Source organism: Penaeus monodon, chromosome 27 (assembly GCF_015228065.2).
Source record: "Penaeus monodon isolate SGIC_2016 chromosome 27, NSTDA_Pmon_1, whole genome shotgun sequence".
NCBI classification, from domain to species: domain Eukaryota; kingdom Metazoa; phylum Arthropoda; class Malacostraca; order Decapoda; family Penaeidae; genus Penaeus; species Penaeus monodon.
The window spans coordinates 35,290,643-35,290,884 of NC_051412.1; the positions used below are offsets into that span (position 1 = coordinate 35,290,643).

At 29.8% G+C, this 242-nt stretch overlaps 1 protein-coding gene across 1 annotated transcript in view; it reads left to right on the plus strand.

The window, feature by feature from the left end:
• LOC119590809 (probable G-protein coupled receptor Mth-like 3) overlaps nucleotides 1–242 on the plus strand; it is a gene marked incomplete in the record, with an annotated part of 21,040 nt that extends 20,798 nt beyond the window's left edge. The window contains 1 exon segment of the mRNA XM_037939541.1: nucleotides 1–242.

Below are 242 nucleotides of genomic sequence, written 5' to 3' on the forward strand. Positions count from 1 at the left end.
GCTACCACGTGTGCCTTTACTACAACAATATGCAACTAATCAAAAAAAAAATATGTGTATTTTTGTTGTAAATTTCGACGTATAAAAAAATTAAGTATGAAGGTATTATAGAAGTGCCCCTGCATCATCCACTCACAATATTTTTATTATTTACATTCTAACATGGTTATTTTGAAAATATCTGTGTTCATATGAACAATCAATATCATCGTAGAGGGGACACTGTAAACTTTGTAATTCAC